The sequence below is a fragment of the Dermacentor variabilis genome, chromosome 3, assembly GCF_050947875.1.
Source record: "Dermacentor variabilis isolate Ectoservices chromosome 3, ASM5094787v1, whole genome shotgun sequence".
NCBI lineage: Eukaryota > Metazoa > Arthropoda > Arachnida > Ixodida > Ixodidae > Dermacentor > Dermacentor variabilis.
The window spans coordinates 101,183,641-101,203,838 of NC_134570.1; the positions used below are offsets into that span (position 1 = coordinate 101,183,641).

Consider the following 20,198-nt stretch of genomic DNA (forward strand, 5'->3'; position numbering starts at 1 on the left):
TTGGACTGCACGCAGTATGGCGCAGTCTGTTGGCATATAGACATTGCGATGTTAAAGGCCGAACTGTGTATGAATATATTGTGGAAATGGTTGTGAAGGTACGTGACGTGTACAAGATGAATGACTGTGATGAAGCTGTGGTGTCAATGCTTGATACTTTGACACATATAAAACGAGTGTGATCTATGATCACAAACACTTTTGAGGCTTGTAGCCAAGCTGGAAATAAAGAAAAAAAAAGTTCGGTTTGGTGCAGTGGTAAGATGCTTGTCTCGGGACCGGTAGATCTGAAGTTCGAATCCTAGGCGAAAGCATTTTTTTCTCTACTTCTTATTTTTATTTTTTTTTCGTATTAATAATTTTACATATCCTTAAAGTGGTCTCTGTCAATTTTTAATCAAATATTGATCAGGAACTACAGAATTTTCGACTACAGGACGTCACACTACAGAGAACAGAACGACAGTCACAACGTCCCAAAATACGACAGACTGAAAATTTCCTGTTGTGTTTTTCAAGTGGGTGAGACGTTTATACCGCGTATACGCAGATTGCTGTCCTCTCTATTAAAAGCAACGTTGCTGAAACACGTCGTACAAGACGCTGTACGACTCGCATAACATCGAAATACAACGCCGTCACCATCCATGAGATCACCGAAAGCACGGTCGCTTTCGGTGGCGGCCTACAGATGGCACCACAGGTAGCGCCGGTAAAGTTACAGGTGATATTATTTTGCCGCCTGCAGTTGTCGCTACATGTGAGTGCTTGCTGTGTATTGACGCCGTCCGATGTAGTTGTTTAATCGTGTGTACGCTGTGCCGAGAGAAATTGTGGTGCATTTTGTATGCATTGAGAATCACAAAACCCCTGGGACCGCGTAATGTAGCCCGCAGTAACCTTCGTGTGGTGCGCCGATGTCGAAGATATGACCCTTCGCGCTTCCTTTGTTCCGGGCTCATGAAAAGGATCTCCTCCTCTGGCACTGTCGCATCGTATCGCACTGTACGGAAGAATTTGGTGAAAGTTGTGCTCTTACGTCCTGTAGTTGATCCGCAATTCAACAGTGCGTGCGCCTGAAGAACCGTTGGTGCAGTCGATGCCGCGGCACCTGTGACACTAGAAGGAGCGTTTTCCGAGTACGCCGAGAAAGGTAAGTCCGGCGCTTGCGCGCATTCTTCTTGTCTATGGTTCGTGAAGTGTGCGCTGTTGTACGTATCGCAAGATCCGTACAACAACCGAATCCGGATTTGTAAAGCAGCAAGAATTATAAATGTGCTTTTCAAATGGCTGTTCTTCATGCCGCAGTGCACATTTAGCAAAAAGTTCCATGGAAATTGCCCTAAAACGTATTCATGTTACCAACAGCTCTATCTGTGGTTTATTTACTTTCACCTATGAAGCACGCTAGCGCAGGTGGTTCTTTGATATAAATGGGCATAAAAATTCAAGCAAAGAAAGTTACTGTTTGTGTACATAATTTTTCATTGAGAAATGGTATAGGCATTTCTAGAAGTAGTACGTCGATGTGTCGTCTTCACAGCTAACAGCTGCGCGAGATAGCACCCGATTCCTTCGTCGACGCATGGCCAGATTTTTAGCTTGTATGGAAATTCTTCTGTTTATAGAGTGTCGTCAGATGACGTGTATTAGTGTCCTGTGTGTTTTCGTGTACTTGTAAAGGGTTCCGATCTTGCAGAGAAGCCGAAATTACATAAGCAATGTTTCTTTTTGATCGAAAAATCTTTCTCTTTTCTGTATTGTCTCTCCAGAAAAAGAGGTGGTCTGTTGTAATTTTGAGCGCATCGTCCTTTGGGAGCAGTGCTTTGTTTCGCCGCATAAACAAATTAGGTTTTGGAACGCTTTTCATGTCCTACGGAATTTTTTGATAGTACAGGCGCCCAAATCTTTAACTGGCGTGCGCGAGCGGCGACTTTTCCGTGCGTCAGCGCCCTATGACGGGGCGAGGCTGGAAACAGCTTAGCAGACGATGGGCCCAGCTGAGCGCGCTTTGTCCGCATGCGCTTAGCCTCAGACTCTTTCCAGCCGCGCCCCGTCATACGGCGCTGACGCACGGAAAAGTCGCCGCTCGCGCACGCCAGTTAAAGATTTGGGCGCCTGTACAATTCACATTTCACGTTATACAGCTGTACGTTTGTGTAAACCTTTTCATAGTAGATTCATGTTTGCTACAGTTCGATTTACGCGTTATTTAACCGCCTGTGATGTTACAATCAGATATTTGCACAACCAGTTGCAGCTTCATGTAACTGGTTGTATGAGACTTTTTTCAAAATGTGACGTGATCTTTTTATATCACAAGTTTGCAGTTTCAGCAGGGATTACAATAAATTAAGCATTTATTATTTTTTAGGGATGGCAAGATTTTGTGAACCAGAGGCACCTCCACATATGCACCTGCGGCACTTCTGCAGCCTCAACAGCACGGAAAAGTACCTGATGTGCATGCTGTGACAAGGTGTGTGCAAAGCAGTTGCTGCCACTTACACGAGCTGCAGATTTTGTTGGTATCATCCATGTTTGGAAACTCTCCTGAATTTTGCGTGGGTTTACAAATGTGGGCTCATTTTACAATTTTATGAATGTCACTTTAGAAAGACAATGAAGTTGTGTTGGTTAAGATGTTTTGAAGCTGTTGAGAGATTGATGGCATGACATTGTTAAAATGCATGTAAAAATTAATTGTAATGGTACTTGTACTGCTTTATTATTAACGATGCAATATCTCTAACGAGAACATCAGAGGGGCACTTGCTTTTGGGAAGTTTGGTCAGATAAATTCCTGAAGCAGCGTAAAGCTCTGTAATCTAAAAAAAAACAATGTTGTCAGTTACTGGTTTCAAGTTCGCTGCTGCTTTTTGTGCTGCACGACAAGTTAAATAATGGTTGATAATGTGTGTGTGACATAATAGTTCTGCGCAAACACACGAGGTGGAGAGACGTAATTAATAACGGGAAAATCAGACATCCACCCGCTCGTGCCATTTGCTACAAAGGAAACCCGTATGTGTTCCTCAAAAGTAAAGCCGCACAGTTGAAGAAAAACTCGTCCTGGTCTGGGACTCGAACCCGGGACTACCGCCTTTCCGAGGCAGCCACTCTACCATCTGAGATAACCAGGTGGCTAGCACATCTCAGGGCGAAGTCGAATTAGTTGACAACACGAAGCAAAGGCAAGGGTTTGACGTAATATTTTTTCCCCTTTATTCATTACTTCTCTACACCTTGCGCGTTTCCGCAGAACTATTACGTCAGACCCTTGCCTTTGCTTCATGTTGTCGACAAATTCGACTTCGCCGGGCCATCTGCTAGCCGCCTGGTTATCTTAGATGGTAAAGCGGCTGTCCCGGAAAGGCGGTGGTCCCGGGTTTGAGTCCCAGACCTGGACAGTTTCTTTTTTTCAAATGTGAGGCTTTCCTTTCGAGGAATCCGTACGGGTTTTATTTGTAGCAATTGCTACGAGCGGGTAGATGTGCGATTTTCCCTTTATTAATAATGTGTATGTGTATGCAACAATGGGGGTGCTGAGAGCAAGCTTTAAAATAATGTGTGCTATGTCCCCAACAAAGAATTTAGTGTCTGCAGCATTTTTACAAAATATTATGTTCACAGGTTGGCAGGTATGACATAATGTACAACACTTTTGCTGTAGATGCATTTTCATATGTCCATTTTCTGTCTACTTGAATCGTATATTTAGAATTTGGCCCACCTTCAGTTTGATCAAGTTACATAGGTAGCCCCCTCTGAGTTAAATATAATTAGGGGCTATTGTAGATATGCATGATATACCTACACACTGTATTGTGACAGATATTTTTAGGGACTGTGTTGTGAGGCATGCATATCCTTTTACCTGTATGTCTTGCTGCAGGTTGCCCGACAAAAGCATAAATGCTTTGCCCACCTTTATTATTATGCTTTCATGTAGACTTCTAACATCTGTGCCCACATAGACTCCATGTTCTTAATTACATTTTTCTAAGTATTCACTGTTGTGCATTACATTATTGTGTTACATTACTGTGCATTACATGTTTTTCTTCGTTTAATTTTGGAGGGGGGTATTGATTTCTATAATAGTACAGAGAATAGGACTTCAAAACAAAAAGCCACGAAAGGTGGCTTAAAAGTGTAAGAAGCTTGGAATTCTACATTCCATCCCCTAAAGCGCTACCAGTAGTAAAACATTCCTAATTGTCTTTTTTATAAGCTAGCTGCCAGATACATAGTCCTATTATGAGAGTATGTTATTTTTTCTTCTTTGGTCTGACTTGTTTTGTTGAATGTTCTCCTTGTTAGTTCAGAATTTGTTTTCTTGCCACCTCATGCAATACTCCAACTGGAGCCTATGAGCTATGTCTATAATAAATAAGTAAATTCCTAAAGCATGCAACAAACCATGCAGCATAGCATTTAAATGTTGCCAGTTTATAATGCTTCTCGAGTGCAGCGCATCATGGAGCTTGAGGCTGATCTCTGCAGATGTAAAAAAAATTGCAGGTTATGAAAATGTGGTCCTACAAACTGCTGGTTACGCATGTCAGTCAGCCTGTTGCAGTGGTCACAAGTGAGAATGTAACCAAAAAGCTGGGCGTGCTCGGCCATTTCGCATATGGCACAGGATAAAGCTTCACCTCTGCTATTGCTTCTCTTATAATAATGGCCTCCGAGTATACATGCCGAGTTATGCTTCTGGGGAAACTTATTAGTTAACCTTATCAGGTAATACCATTAGCCTTATGGGTGCTATAATGTTGCAGTGCCTGCAGGATGGCCAGCATTACAATACACATTAAAATTATTGTACAAGTCATGCAATGGTATCGCGATTAGCCCACCAAGTGACAACCTTTAATTACACTATACTTGGTATCAGCCCAGCTCACTCAGTCAGGAAGACATCCATGCATAAAGGGAGGGGTAAGGCAAATAGAGGGCGTTCGATTAATCTTTCTCACATAGATAGCTCATACATATAATCTTTCTTAAATTGGATGCTTTGTTGCTCAAAGTGAAGTTACTTATGGGCATAATGTCAGCATTTCGATCCTATTTATGCTCAACGAAAGTTGCTTTGTTCAGTGTCACTTTTTATATTGTTTCGCTTCTGATTCTAAGCTCACTTGTTTTATAGCTGCTATAGGTATTGCTGGACCTGGAGAAGAAGTGTAAACAGACCATGCTATGTTGTTGATCTGCGCTGATCTCCACATCCAAGTTGGTCCCGCGACAGTTGGGCACCATTGTGCCTTGCTTCATTGACAAGGTGATATAATATGGTGAGCTTGTACTTCAATATCGGTATTGAAAATTATGTTAAGGAAAAAAGACAAGGATTGGTCTTTATGATAGATACGCTCATGTTCTTTCTTTAAGGTGTTCTTTTGACACTGTTCTGCATGGACATATTTTTAGATAATTATAACTCCTTTATTGCAAAGTGCCATGGCGCTAGTTTATGCGTTAAACTAACACTCTTTCACCAAAAAAAGCCTTATTTAGCACACAATTCACAAGGAAAGAAAGGAGGCAACATGACAGACTGCTACTAACAGTTCAGTATTATTGCTCGCACAGTGATATTGTGCAAAAGGTGAAAGGGGGAGAATAGATCTGAATACATGCTGGTCGCACAGAAACGAAAAGGATGCATCACATGGTGAGCGTGACACTTGTTTTACAATGATAAGAAGCAGTCTCACTGTCTAGTAATTCTCTGCTTGGGGAGCTAGTGCTAGGTTCCTCGTCATACATATAAGAAAAGCCTCAGATATCTCTCCAGCGCTTTTGTCTTTATATTTTGTCACGATCAAGCAGCTTTCAAACATAGGTGCATGTGCGCCGAGAGCAGTGCACTACCACTGCTAACTGACCCACGCATCAAGTTTGCTTGGTCACGCTGCCAGTCATTTATACATTGGCCGGTTTATCCGATGTAGCCTCTACTGCACGAAATGGTATGTGATAGACACTGCACCTGTGTACTGTACGTGCTTTGTTACATGATTTTTTTCAGAGATAGTGATGCAGGCCTTTTCATCATTTACATGCCTACACAACAAACCAAGCATTATCTGTGCTTAGAAAGAATTGTAGGAAAATCCAGCATGAGGCAACTGTTCTCGGCACGAAACAAACTTGATTCGTTGGTTTTCGTTCATTGGTGCGATCACACTAAGGCAGACAAGCTTGTAGGCTGTGCTTCTGCAATTTGTACAGCACACTGACAGCACTGATGTGGGCCTCATCTGTGGACTGACTGATGGCACCTTCTACTGCGCAGACCACTTGTGTTGGGCGAGGCACCAATGTTGACGTTTGTTCCCTTGTGCAAAACAGCAGTCCTAGGTTTTGAGTAGTTGTAGGAAGACAAGGTAAACATAACTTCCATGGCTTGAGTGGGCTCATTTCTCTTGGGGCATCTAGCTTTTTTTCTTGCAACTGTGCAGAGGTGCTTCCCTAGAGTCGGCGTGAAAATGGCATAGAGTTGTGCATTCGGGAACTCCTGAACAATGATCTGCTGTAGTTAGGGCTTTGCGAAAATGCACTGTCTACCAATTGGTAGAAGGTGCATTATTCAGCCACTGATTTCCTGTTGGCATGCTTGCACTCTTGCTGTCAGTAATTTCTTGGCTTGCCGAATTATCTTGAGGCCCCACGCTGATGATGCTACTGGTGTCTTCATGTGCAGACTTTTCAGGATGAGCTTTTTTGCTTTGCAAATGTTGTTGAAAGGTAGATGGTGCTTACAGGTAGCTATTCTAGATATTAGTGAAATGAATTGGCCCATCTTGCTTCGTCAAACATCGTCACGCCGACATCAGTTGCACAAACAAAAACCTGGCCTACTCGCAGCGTCGTGCACGAAGAAACAAACAAATCAGCTGCTGGATTGTCTTGACATGGCATACTAAGCTGAGACCGGAACTGCTGTAGCTACACACCAGGCAGAAACGATGGATGATGCGCAGGGATTTGCAGTAGCGCCACTTCGTGGGGCAGCAAGGAGGCTCCGTTCAAAACAAAAATGGCGTTCAGCAAGTAGAACCATCCAACGGTCAGAGTCGGTGCATGGTGCTCTCGATCAAGTTGGCTCAAGGAGTGTCCGAAAAATAAGATGAGAGGTTGCAAGGCGTCCGAACTTTCGGAAGTTGTTATACATTATGGTCCATGGGGAGAATGGCGGTGCCGTGAAGCAGACTGAATTTTCGGAGTCCGGAAAGTCAGTCGGTGACTGTACCTATACCTATGTGTCTATGTATACCTAGGTGTAACAGTATTTGCTATGATCTGTGCAAGAATTGCTGTTGCCCGTAGATGCCCAACATGTCGGGTGTCAAATTGTAAAATACCTTGCAAAAGTGATCTACAGAAAAATACCGCTTCTGCTATATTTCGCTTTTGCAAGAAATTTTGCGGCTGCTGGCACCTACCTTAAAAGGCTTTATATGGTCTTCTCATGGCCAGGGCCTTCTACTTTTGTGAGTTTGCTTATCTCGAAATTTACCCCGGTTTTTATAACTTCAAGTTGGCGGGATCCCTAGTCTCCTTTAACGTGTACCCAATAGACCTTACATAGGGGTTTTGGCATTTCCCTGCTATCTAAATGCAGCCATTATGGCTGGGATTCAATCCCATGCCCTCTGCCTGAGCAGCGCAATGTCAAAGCCAGTACACTACGGTATTTTGCTGGCAGAAGGGTTTAGTTTCTGAATAATTTATTATCTCAACCTGTCGGTGTTGTTTTTAAAGGTATTTCATGTTTGTATGCTGTTGCTTCAATACTAGTAATTATTGTAAATCAAACGATGTGTCCATCTTTTTCCTATAACACTTGCTTCAATCGCCTGCTAATTATGACAGCTTATTCTCCCACAGTAATCCATGTTCCCTTGAAACATAGGCATTGCATGAAACCACATATTTTTCAATAAGATTTATTCATTATCTCCTATGACCGGAATGCTGAACCTTTCTTATCTGTGGGAACATAGGCAAATTTGCCTATGTGCCAACCTGTTGCATGAGTCAAGATAAATTATTGGCTTTACTGTTTCAGGTGCCCTGCTCGCTCTCACCCAAGCAACCCACTCCAGCGGTCTTCTCTCGGCAGACTGGATGCATCGAAATACCGTTAGAAGGTCCAATAAACAGTGTTTGGGACATTTATGACATGCTTTTACTTAAGCCGGAGGACTTCAGGCTTAATGAAAGCTCAAGTGGGTGTACAGAAATACGTACGTAAAGTATACTTGTCTTTTTCACTTACAAGTACATGCCAATACTTTGCCTGACATTTTTCACCCCAAAATTACGCTTTACTGTGGATTTGTGAACAAACCATTACAGCAAAAAGCACTGCATTAAGACGAGTACAAGTAATCGAACATATACTAAACTTGCAAGAATTACATTTGCATACTTATAGTAAATATGAAAATGAGGTACAGTCTTCTTCAGGGTGCATTTTCTTGCAGGTCATACATAGAGAACGTACTCGTGGGTCATACAAAACTTGTTCATGATGTATCACATCAGTGTTGGTAGTGCTATCAATTTATGCCGAAAATTGTGTTCATCTTCGTGTCAAGCAATCTACCAGGCAAACCTACATGTGAAAGTGGCATTCTTGTTGCAAACATAATGCAGATCTACTTCTCTTCAATGCTGATCGCAAATACACAAGTGTACATAATAGGTTTAAAGAGTAAATTATATTAAGCAACATCAATCCATTCTGAAAGGAACTGGTATGAATGTCGCAAAATATAGGTCTGAACAGGGGCAAACAGGTCTGAGTTAGATAGGACGGAATTAAACGGGTCAGGATTAAACAGGATTTAAACGGGCCAGGATTAAACAGGATTTAAACGGGTCAGGTTTAAAGAGGATTTAAACAGGTCAGGTTTAAACAGGAATAAACAGGATTTAAACAGGTCAGGATTGAACAGGATCAAACGGGGTCCCGTTCCATAACCCTATTTGATGAAACCCGTTTGAAAACAAATAGGATTTTCTAGTAGGGTTACTTTTAAATTAAGAAAATTAAATTTTCGCAACGCATTACGTTTAAAATTTTCCTGTTTTCACGGATGTTCACGTCTTGATATCGTGCTGTTGCTTTAGGAGTCTGCCAAGCATTTCGATTAGTGGCAGTATGACACCCTGGAATGCTTCAATGAGTAATATTATACAAACGCTCTAATCAACCTACACAGAATAAACGCATATCGCTACTCACTCAGAACATCGGCTCGTAGTTCGAATAAATATAAACACCGTACACCGCATATTTTGCCGAGCATAGCAGGGGAAAACCCCTAAATGTAGCGTATAACGAATAAAGATTGCGAGAAAGGTGCGGTTCAGTAACAGATTTCAGACCACATGAGCAACCTACACAGTGCAAATTTTCGGTACCCGTCACCAAATAGTGGCCCTCATTTTTAAGAAATACTTAAAAAATGTAAAATATGTGCTATTTTTCCTCTTATCGGTTAATAAGTAATCGTGTAGGTCGCATTTAAAAACAAGCTGAAAATGAAATCGTCAAGGTCAGAAGTGACGCAATTTCGACCAAAGTCATTTTCACGCGCATATCTACGATAAGTCATTATAACACAATCAAATTCCACAGTTAAACCTGCAGGAAGTTTGGTTATATTTTTGCTGGTAATAAGACACTGAGACTGTAACGCTATGCAGGCTATCACTGAACACAGAATAAGTGCAGGTAGTTCCAGCGTTTGACAATCCAACGATTTCATGCGGCAAGGCGAGGCAACCTTTGGGTGCGGCTGACTACAATTCTTTATCCGGACTTCTCACTCACCTGCAGGTTAAGCGTAGCAACGTGATTTGAATAGGCGCATAGTGGTGAAAAAAATACAATAAAACTGGGCATGGTGGAAGTTGCCCAAGCTGACATTTGCTAGGACGGGAACTGCCCAGCGCCAGCTATGCTCCGCAACGCCAGCCTGTATGGCGAATCCCGCGATTTATCCACTACGCGGTGTCCCGAGAAGCCTTAAAAGAATCCTCGCTGTAAAGCAGGGGCTGCGTTGTAAAAAAAAAGCATTACTTATGCGATCACTTTATTAAAAAGAAAATTTAGTTTCACCTGCAGTGTTGTCGGACTTTCCAGCGTGCCGCCGCAAGTGCCCGTTTTCGATAGTAGGGGGTGGAGGGGAAAATTAGATACTTTGCCCCCCCCCACATACTAGATAAGGGGGAGCAAGGGCGCTATAACGTAAAACTATACCAAACTCTTCTATTCCAATTCTGCTATCAGCCCTCCGCGATTGGTCAGAAACTTTTTGGACCCCCCCCCCTTTCTGCTGTCTGTCACGCGACGTGACGATAACCACGATACCTTCCCATCTGATATGATGTGTACACACTCATTATGCATGATTTGACCGACAAAAGAAAAACAGTTATTTTTGATTCGACGCCTTTTCGGCATTAGCCCCCGGCTTTTGGTCAAACGTTTTCGGACTGCACCCACTTCACCTGCCTGTCACGCGACGTCACAAAACCGCGAAAACTCACCTCGTCAATTTGACGTCTGCGCATTAAGGATGCATTATTATGCCGAACAAAACTTAATTTTCTTCTGAATAGCCACAGGCTGCCCCGTTCCGAAAGGAATAAAAGATGGCTGCCGCCGATCGCTCAGGCGCTGGCTTCTCACACCTGTCGGAGAGCATGGGTTTATTTGCGTATAATCAGTGGCGTAGCAAAGGGGGGGGGGGCGCAGGTGCACGGGGCCAGCAGGATGGTGGGGGGCGAGGGTGTCATATACGTCTGAAGAAACCCGAAAATTGTTATCCACGCCTTCCTCGACTACACCCGAGGGGGGGGGGGGGGAGGGGCGGTGACAGAAGAGCTAAGCGCCCCAGGTGCCAGACGACCTAGCTACGCCTCTGCGTATAATAAAACTCTTGCATGGCCGTGTAACGTTTTCGAGCACTTTCGGCACGTTTGCGACCTCATTCTGCCAACTATTCTTTCCTGAGGATCCATTTAGGGTCAATGTTAAGCTTCTGTTGCATGCGCCGCGATTTTCGACCAGTCATCGCAAGCTAGGTAAGGGAAAGTGGACCAATCGCAGACGCCTACACTACCCTCTTTATCCGGTTATCGATTTTCAGTGCACTGGCTCGGCCCTATTGAATCCCTCTCCACTTGAGTGTGCTCCTCGCCTCTTGTCAGCAAATTAGATAAGACAAGCCGCTCAGTGTAGGCAATGTTATTGACTTTTCAAGCACACAAAACTAACCTCCTATGAACAAGGAAAGCGTTTGGTTGGTCTGTTCAGACAACCCTGCGGGTGGCCACTCGTTCCTTGGGTCGGTTGTTACGCAAATTTAGCGTCAGGAGATTGGAATAAAAACATATTGGAATAGTTTTACGTTATAGGGCCCCGCGTTTCCCTTTCCACCCCCCCTCCCCGGTAGATACGCATATGTTTCTTAACGTCTGGTCAATTCGGTTTGGGATTTCACAGAGGGACTTCTGGTAATTGAAATGTATTTTGCTTGGATAATATACAATATTAAAGAAAGTGCTTGGGCCTCTGGGAATGTTTATATCCTTGAACCGCTATTTTTACGCTGCTCTTAACGTCAAGTAAGATGAGTTATGACCTGTTCTTTTTAATATTTTTAATCAGCGTAGTCAGGAGGGCCGAAGTACCATACCTGTTTGTTTGTTCCTTACATAAAAAGCGTTTTAAAGAACTGACATTTCCAGTACCTCAATACTGCGCTCAATGATACCACACCTTTTCACAGCACACGTGTGTGCCATGCCTGGTCAGGATGCTAAGGTTCTATGTAGATATGTGACAATAACTATATATCATGGATGCATATGAGTACCATAAACAAAAAGAGGCAGGTGAGCCATTGTGTCCCAAAGAGCACCACGCCCAGCGGAAGGCGAAGGGAAATAGTAGTAGTAGCAACAACTTTATTTATCAAAGAAGAAGGTGACGATCTTCACCCTAGGTAGTTCGCGTCCTCAATCAAGCATGCCGTGGGCCATGGCACATCGCCGAGCCCTTTCCACCACTATCACCTGGTCCTCTGGTCGGCGCTGCCCTCCCCCTGCTCACATCAACTCGACGGTTGCTTCATTCACGTGTTGGACGCCCGTGCGTAAAATTTTCATACTATCTGTTTGAGGGTGTTGGGCACCTTGCAGTGCTTGCATTTATTGTTGCAGCTCGTTAGGTCCCCAAGAAGTACCGACTGACCAGGAAACGCTATCCTCCACTACATTCCAAGCTTAGCAGAGACGAAGCTGCCAGTTGACTTCAGCATTCTTTACATGAATTTCCATCCACATCCAATTCTCCTAAACGGAAGAATCAAAAGAGAAACAAATCTGGTCTTGCCTCTCAAAACCAGGATATATTGAATGATAACGCTGTAGTGCGGGACTCGCAAATAATTTAGACAAGTTGAATTTAGTTAACGTGCACGTAACTCTGAGTATACGAGCAATTTGGCATTTGACCTCCATAGAAATATTGTCGGCGCGGCTAGGATCAAACCTGTGGCCTCAAGATCAGGCGAAGGGGGAGGCGCAGTACAGTATTGACGTCACACACAGAGTGATCTTTTTGTGTTATCCGATGATAGATTACGCGGTTTAGAAATGGCAATGGCATGAGCGCTTTGGGGCCGAGACGGAGGGTGGTTGACACGACCATGGCCTCGATTGCCCCAGGCGCATCGAGTGCCGACGACTTCCTATGGCCGCAGAAGTACCGTCATTGAAGCCTTTTCTTGACTTCTTTTGCTTTATTGCAATGTTACAATTGTCAACCGTCTAAAGACAAATATACATTTATTCAATCGTTTGATATGCAACAGCGATTGCAAGCGGGGAACTAAATCGGGTATATTTCTTGCGTGCTTTTTTCGTTTCCAGAAATGAAATCAGTCTCACAAAGGTACTCTGCAGGTGCAGCAGTATCAACTTTGACATGGTGAACTGCCATGTCTAACGTCCAGATTATATGTAGTTCCAATAACATAATAATATCGTATATGGAAATCCGCCGTCGTTATCAGTATAAGATAAGTTTTGCAGGTGTGTGCAAATGAAAATATTTCTTTAGGGTAATTTGCAAGACGTGTCAGAACTCCCTGGTGCAACATTTCAGGAGCACGTCTTGAATTCTTTCTAGTTTGCTGCACAGAAAGCAGCGGCTACGCCACGGAACGAACTCCTTTTCAGTCATCCATATCTGAACTGGTAATATGCCAGCATGTAAATTAAAGAAGAAAATTTAGGTCCCTAGACTCACAGCAATGTTTTACACGCTTCAGAACGTTTAGCCAGATTTCAACAGTCTACTGAGACCATTCTAAAGTAGAAGTGGGAGAAATACAATTCATAACCTCTCGTGAAATTTTTATGGATTCTAACCTAAATATTCAACTGGAAATGGTGCCAGCAGTAAGCGACATGGCCTAACAGCCACTCAATGTTGTCCTGGGACGCTGTAACTTAAAGCTATTCCAATTCTGTTATCAGCCCTCCACGATTGGTCATAGAATTTCTGAGCCACCACCCACTGCGCCTGTCTGTGACGCGACGTCCTGAAAACCGCGAAAGCTCCCCATCTGATATGACATGTGCTCACTAATTATGCATGGTTAGGCCGAACAAAAGAAAGAGAATAGTTTAGGTTTTCGGGTTACGCCCATTTTACCGTCTGTCACGCGACGTCACAAAATCACGAAAACTGTCCACGTCAAACGGACGTGTACGCGTTAAGGACGCATTAATATGCTGAAGAAAACTGAAAGTTTTTCTGAATAGTCGGACACTGCCCCGTTCCGAAAGGAATAGAAGACGGCTGACCACCGATTGCTGCACAAGCAACTCGGGGCAGCCGGGGAGCGTGCACTTATTTGCTTATAATAAAAGATTTTGCGGGGAAGTATAAGGTTATCGAGACCTTTGAGCAAGTAAACGACATCCCTCTTCCAACTCTAATATTCTGAGGATGCGTTTTAACAGCATTTTAAACCTTCCGTTGCAAGTAGCCGCAATTTTCGACCAGCCACCGCAAGGGAAGTAAGGGGAGGCGAACAAATCTCAGACGCCGGCATTACCCTCCTAATCCGGCTATCCACTTTCACTGCGTTGGCTCGGCCCCATCGAAACTCTATCCACTTGAGCGTGCTCCTAGCCCTTGTGAGCCAATTATATAAGAAAAAGTTCTCGATGTAGGAAATGATATTCGCTTTGAAAGCAAAAGAAAGTGACATCCTATAAATATAAACGATTTTGATTGGGCTTGTCAAACAAGAAGCGAATTGCCGCCCAATGCTTGCGTCGGCGGTTACGCAAGTTTGTCGTCAGGAAATTGTAATAAAAACAGAATGGAATAGTTCTACGTTATAGGGTCCCTGTATTCAATCTATCTTCCATTCCAACTGAAGAGATAGTGAACTCGAGCAAAGGTTTCACCAAACCTGCTTAGCAAACCGTACGCAGGAAATAGTTCTGAACGCCTCTAATGTGCAAGAAACAGTTTACTGCTTTTTGTAACAAATAAATGCTATTAAACCAGGTAGCCCATCGCAGACGCAATGAAATAAGCTTCTCCTGACATCCCACTATCCGCCATCCCTGAATCCCATACCAACAGAAGCTCGGTGGCACCCTTATGCTGCGCACGCATCCCACGGGAATCTATAAACGTTGGAAGAGAGCTTGAAGAAGGAGAAACACATACACACTTACTAATGAAAATAAAGACGGCTGAAAAATATACACAAGGAGCCCCTAAAACTGTAGGCTCTCGAGGGACCTCCTGTGCATTGTTTGAAAAAACAACGAGCTCTGCGCAGATGCAACAAAAAGTTGTTTAAAAAGAACTCCCGTTAACGCAAATACAACAGCAGACGTAAGGCCAACATTCGCGCAACGAAGAAGTGCCAAGGTAAAAAAATAACTGATAGAGGCATAGTGTCACATAGTATAATATGGAGTTGTACAGAACTAATATTTCAAAATTTATTAAAGCATACAAAATGGAGTAAGTGGCATTGCACTAAAATAACCAAGGGTAAAGCGAAAATGAAGATATAACCTTCATGAAACTCCCTATAATTGAAGCCGCCTTTGTGTTAGTTGTAACCGAGCTCTGGAAGGACGTTTAGAACGACAGAATGCTGAGCTAGTTGGTAAGGATTCGTTATGCAAAAAAGGTGAGGCGTGCAGACAGGACACAAGAGAAGAGAAGTGGACAACACGAACGCCGACAATCAACTGAAAGGAGCACTGAGGCGAAAGAAAAAAGAAGACACAAAACTCATTTGCGCAAGCCCTGGAATGGTATCACCACGAGTCGGTCGGGTACCTGTGCTGGTCTACGTGAGAGATAACTGTTAAGGCACTTAATCTCTTTCTTATGTAACGTAATCGAAGGCTGACTCACGCACGCACTTCCACCATTATCGATATGCCATGCCTCCACCATAAGACGCGCATCTTTATTCTGATGCAGTGAAAGCAACATTAACATTATATCTACTTGCAACTTTCTTTTAAAGCGTGTGTGATACTGAATGAATGTACGGAATAGCCACTACCCTTTTTCTGCTATTACTGCTTTCTATAACCACGTCTTATGTCCGCTCTGCACGCCTCACCTATTTTGCATCCAGAAGGACCGCGCCGTAAACAGATAAAGTTTGAGCAATTCTCTTTAATTTCAGGCAATCAGAGGTTACTAACTAAAGCTACTAAAGCATTTGATTCTGTCGAAACTTCAGCAGTCATGGAGGCATTACGTAATCAGCGTGTAGAATAGCCGTATGTAAAAATACTGAAAGCTATCTATAGCGGCTCCACAGCCACCGTAGCTTTCCATAAAGAAAGCAACAAAAACCCAATAAAGAACGGCGGCAGGCAGGGACATAAGATCTCTCCAGTGCTATTCACAGCGTGTTTACAGGAGGTATTCAGAGACCTGGAGTGGGAAGAATTGGGCATAAACGTTGATGGAGAATACCTTAGCAACTTGCGATTCGCTGATGATATCGCCTTGCTTAGTAACTCAGGAGACCAACTGCAATGCAAGCTCACTGACCTGGAGAGGCAAAGCAGAAGGGTGGGTCTGAAAGTTAATCTGCAGAAAACTAAAGTAATGTTTAACAGTCTAGGAAGAGAACAACAGCTTACGATAGGTAGCAAGGCACTGGAAGTGGTAAGGGAATACATCTACTTCGGGCAGGTAGTGACCGCGGATTCGGATCATGAGACTGAAATAATCAGAAGAATACGGATGGACTGGGGAGCATTTGGCAGGCATTCTCAGATCATGAAGAGCAGGTTGCCATTATCCCTCAAGAGAAAAGTGTATAACAGCTGTGTCTTACCAGCACTCACCTACGGGGCAGAAACCTGGACGCTTACGAAGCGGGTTCTGCTTAAATTGAGGACGACGCAACGAGCCATGGAAAGAAAAATTATGGGTGTAACGTTAAGGGATAAGAAAAGAGCAGATTGGGTGCGAGAACAAACGCGAGTTAATGACATCTTAGTTGAAATCAAGAAAAAGAAATGGGGGGGGGGGCATGGCCAGGACGTATAATGAGGAGGGAAGATAACCGATGGTCATTAAGAGTAACGGACTGGATTCCAAGGGAAGGGAAGCGTAGCAGGGGGCCGCAGAAAGTTAGATGGGCGGATGAGATTAAGAAGTTTGCAGGGACGATATGGCCACAGTCAGTAAATGACCAGGGTAGTTGGAGAAGTAAGGGAGAGGCCTTTGCCATGCAGTGGGCGTAACCAGGCTGATGATGAGCTGATCCAAATTGAGTTGTGTTTTTATCAATAAGTTCTCTGTTAAACATTATTGAAGGAAGGTTTGAGTTAAACGAGTTGAAGACAAGGGTTGGGAAGGTTAATTTTAATTGCTTATAAATTGTCAGAATGTGATGCTGTTTTAATGTCGATGACCTACATAGGGGCGATTGAAATGCAATCTTGCGGATGGCATGGTTTTGAACGTTGTTATTGTGTAAGGGTTATGTGTTCTCCGATGACGCAATGCAGTAGGTGAAATGACTAGGAATGAACTCAAAATGAGAACAAGGTAAAAGCCAGAACCAAGGTTTCGACAAGCGGACTTGTATTTTTCAAGAGGCATATGCTTTCACACAAGAATGTGGCTGCGAGACAACTGAGCAACCACACCAATTAAAAAAAAAAGTCGACTTTAACGCAACTTCAGACTACAGCAATATTGTGCAAAACTCAATATCGGAGCTCCTGTCCAGGGAACTAATCACGCGATCTGAATATCGCTTCATGATGCCCATTAACACAAAAAGCAGGCCGGTTTTTGAAGAAATATTTACAGCAGAAATCCGAGCTCGGCCTTTTGTGCCTAATAAAAGCACGCCTACTGAGTCACTATATAAATTCCTAAATCACCACCTCTGAAACATCCCCACTACCCTCCCATCTTTTGTTCAAGGCACGCCGCACTTTCTTCGAATTATCGAAGGCATCGACGCCAACCGAATCCTTTCCGACCGCGTTATTCTACTAACTTTGCTCATTTCTGCCCTTTACACCAACATTCCCATGAGTGAAGGAATTGGAGCCGTTTCTAAATACCTTGCAATCAATCCCCGAGCGCCCGCCCCTGAAGCTTACCTGTCGTTCCTTGGGTTGGTTCTCACCCTCAACTATTTCTAATTGGATTCTATTCACTACCTGCATACTTTCGGCACTACCGTGGGAACACCATTCGCTCCCACGTATGCAAACGTTCTCATGCGATAGCTTGAAGCCGACCTGTTTAATTCCTACCCTTTAAAATCCAAAACTTATCTTCACTATATTGACGACATATTATAATATGGGAACACGGCACAAGAGCGTTAACTGACCTACTTAGCCATTTCAATTGCTTTCGCTTGAGTAATAAATTTACTGCTCACGGCTCTTCTAGTCAGATCAACTTCCTCGACATGACGGTCTACACAGAAAATGTCAAACTGAGAGGACACTTTACCGGAACCCTACGGATAGCCAGCAATATTTAGACTACAACAGTCATCACCCGCGACACTGAAAGCAAGGAATTTTTGTCGGGCAAGCAAAACGAATAAGAAGAATCTGCAGTGAAGATGAATATTATTCCCACCACCTGAATAATCTTAAATCAACGCAAGCAGAAAGAAACTATCCACAAGTTTATCTTGACAGAGCTTATGAGGTCGCGTAAAGATGAGAGAGGCAGTCGGAATTAGCTGAGAAACAACCTGAATTTTTGACATACCGCGTGCCTTTATAACAAAATATCCTAATTCCCTCCCATACATAAACAACATCCTACGAAAATACCACCCAATATTATCAAGTAACGAGCGTCTGAGGAATGCGTTCTCGGATGTACGAAGGTTTACCTATCGCCGCAGTGGCAGCTTAAAAGACGTATTAGTACATGCAAAAGTCACCAACATCATTCCCCCCTTAAGGAAAGAATGTCGTCGCCCCAAGTGCTAAACCTTCAGGCACCTTCAAGCTGACACTAAAATTAAAAGCACCACAAACATTTATACATGCAAAGCGACAACTAACTTTATATTGTACTACTCCCGATCTGATTTATTTGCTTCAATGTTCCTTCTTTAAGAAACAAAATATCAGTGAAATGTGACAATCAATGAACGTCAAGTTAATTGGACGTCGTACGGACCCAGCTTACAAGCTCCCCAAAGCCGTCGCAAAATATCAATCAACCAGTTCATAACAGTGATGAACTTATACTCTACATCTTACAGTTGAATTTCGGTTTTGAACGAGAAAGAAAATAGAGAGAATCATACCTCATCCATTTCAAGGCATTTTAACCAATAAGCATAAACAGTTCAAAGGAAGTTTTATAATCTATTCGCTATTCTAAATTTCAAGCTATAGGTAACCGAACTTAGTCATCTTCATTTTGCAGCTTAGTGTTGTTTTTGCTGCCCTTCTCTTCTTTTCTATTATATATATATTTGATCGATCTCAGTTTTTTTATCACGAGCATCATTTTCTGCCGCTTATTTATTTGTCTTTCAGAGAGACGATAGCCCACTGGCCTCAAGGGAGCAGAGAGGAAAGGCGTGCTACACGCACGGTCTCTGACACGCCGGCTCACACACAGTCGTGTCACCGGCAGTGTGCATAGCACCCCTTTATTTTCAATTCTACATTCCCGCCGCTCACACACGTTCAATCGTTGCCTAACCCGCTCGCCTTTCGAAGAACTCTACCTAGACGTACTGTGCCGAGCAAAGCATATGTCGCCTTGAAAAAGACAAGTCAACTTCTCGCAACGTTGGCCCCTGCTTTCACCTTGTTCTCGTTTTGCTTATCGTCTTGAATTTACATCTCCCACCTTCCCCATGTATTCTTTGAATGACCGCGTGAAATAGAAAATTTAGGCTGAAGTATAGGCGCGTTTTTTATAAGTATCTTTATAAGTAGTATTATAAGTTTTATAAGCAGTATTTTTATAAGATGCGGTATGCAGTTTTTTTTTACTCTATAGATATGATAAATGGGAAAAGTATTTAAGATTAGCATCAAGTAAGAACCCAGAAATACGCAATCGTTAGCAGCCTTAAAGGAGTTATCTAGACTGAAGGTGGGAATCTCCTCATCTTTCTTTTTAGGGGAGAAAAATACTATGAAAGCTCTTTTACAAGCGGTTAGATTCCATATTTCATCTAGTGTTAGAAGCGCCTTGTAAGCTATAAACTTCACTATAATGCGACCGTCTCATCACGCAATAAATCAATATAAGGTGACGAAATTAGGCGACGCGAGCGGTAAGGACCGAAATACGATTTGTGTAAAAGGTGAAAGAAAATAAGGTATATCTTCACTTCTCCACCCCAGAGTGTCACTGCATGAAACGACGACGACTCGAGCTGTTTATTGTAAAAAAGAGATCGTTAGAGTACATCTATGACAATTTCCTCTATCAGAGATACCGCGAAGCATCACTGAATTTACTGCACATATTTATGTACCATGTGTCCCGTCGCTGCTTCGCAGTATTGATGCAGGCGCATTTGTTTATTTATCTGTCCCTTCCTGTTTTACTATACTGTTTTTAATAAACATAATAAGAGAAATTGTTCCGT

At 43.1% G+C, this 20,198-nt stretch overlaps 1 long non-coding RNA gene across 1 annotated transcript; it reads left to right on the top strand.

Annotated features, from left to right (window-relative positions):
* Positions 1-758: 758 nt before the first annotated feature.
* Positions 759-8,193, top strand: LOC142574065 (uncharacterized). The gene is made up of 4 exons (XR_012826409.1): positions 759-1,153; positions 2,375-2,479; positions 5,159-5,303; positions 8,084-8,193. It is a non-coding gene; the product is annotated as an uncharacterized LOC142574065 (long non-coding RNA).
* The last annotated feature ends 12,005 nt before the right edge of the window (positions 8,194-20,198 follow it).